This window comes from Elephantulus edwardii, unplaced genomic scaffold, assembly GCF_000299155.1.
Source record: "Elephantulus edwardii isolate Elephantulus edwardi_28Jun2011 unplaced genomic scaffold, EleEdw1.0 scaffold00277, whole genome shotgun sequence".
Lineage (NCBI taxonomy): Eukaryota > Metazoa > Chordata > Mammalia > Macroscelidea > Macroscelididae > Elephantulus > Elephantulus edwardii.
Genome location: NW_006400027.1, coordinates 1,592,118 through 1,593,547, shown reverse-complemented (window position 1 = coordinate 1,593,547; position 1,430 = coordinate 1,592,118). Strand labels below are relative to the sequence as shown.

General features: G+C 51.6%; 1 pseudogene; it reads right to left on the bottom strand.

The window, feature by feature from the left end:
* Positions 1-567, bottom strand: part of LOC102862244 — a 73,109-nt pseudogene extending 72,542 nt beyond the window's left edge.
* Positions 568-1,430: the final 863 nt, after the last annotated feature.

Genomic DNA, 1,430 nt, shown 5'->3' with positions numbered 1-1,430 from the left:
TTCAAGCTTCCCTTCTACCCAGTAGCACGCTTGTCAAAGTTTCCAAGGTTTTGTTCCTGCCGGAAATCCGGGGTAAGTTTGTAAAAATGCCTGTCTGTTGCTGATATGAGGTGGCTGTGGCTTTCAAGATTCCCTTCCGCCCAGGAGCACGCTTGACAGAGTTTCCAAGGGTTTGTTCCAGCCAGAAATCCCGGGTACCAGTGAAAAACACCTGTCCATTGCTTATCTGAGGTGGCTGCCGCTTTCAAGCTTCCCTTCCACCCAGGAGCACGCTTGTCAGAGTTCCCAAGGGTTTGTTCCCGCCGGAAATCCCGGGTACCTGAGAAAAAATTCCTGTCCTTTGCTTATCTGAGGTGGCTGCCAATTTTAAGCTTCCCTTCCGCCCAGGAGCAGGCTTCTCAGAGTTTTCATGGATTTATTCCCGCCGGAAATTCCGGGTACCTGTGAAAAAATGCCTGTCCGGTTCTTATCTGAGGTGGCTGCTGATTTTAAGCTTCCCTTCCGCCCAGGAGCACGCTTCTCAGAGTTTTCATGGATTTGTTCCCGCCGGAAATCCCGGGTACCCATGAATAAATGGCTGTACGTTGCTTATCTGAGGTGGCTGCCGCTTTCAAGCTTCCCTTCCATCCAGGAGAATGCTTGTCAGAGTTTCTAAAGGTTTGTTGCAGGGGAAGCCCGGGTACCTGTGAAAAATGCCTGTCTGTCGCTTATCTGAGGTGGCTGCCACTTCCAAGCTTCCCTTCCGCCCAGGAGCATGCTTGTCAGAGTTTCCAAGGGATTGTTCAAACCGTAAATACCGGGTACCTGTTAAAAACGCCTGTCCATTGCCTATCTGAGTTGGCTTCCGCTTTCAAGCTTCCCTTGTGCCCAGGAGCACGCTTCTCAGAGTTTCCAAGGGTTTGGTCCCACCGGAAATCCCGGGTACCTGTGAAAAACGCCTGTCCGTTGCTTATCTGAGGTGGCTGCCACTTTCAAGCTTCCCTTCCTCCCAGTAGCAAGCTTGTCAGTGTTTCCAAGGGTTTGTCCCCACAGGAAATACCGGGTACCTGGGAAAAACGCCTGTCCATTGCTTTTTTGAGGTGGCTGCCAATTTCAATCTTCCCTTCCACCCAGGATCACGCTTGTCAGACTTTCCAAGGGTTTGTTCCCACCAGAAATCCCGGGTACCTGTGAAAAAACTCCTGTCCGTTGCTTATCTGTGGTGGCTGCCGCTTTCAAGCTTCCCTTCCCCCCAGGAGCACGCTTGTCAGAGTTTCCAAGGTTTTGTTCCCGCAGGAAATCCGGGGTACCTGTGAAAAAATGCCTGTCTGTTGCTTTTCTGAGGTGGCTGCCACTTTCAAGCTTCCCTTCCGCCCAGCAGCACGCTTGTCAGAGTTTCCAAGGGTTTGTTCCCGCTAGAAATCCTGGGTACCAGTGAAAAACGCCTGTCC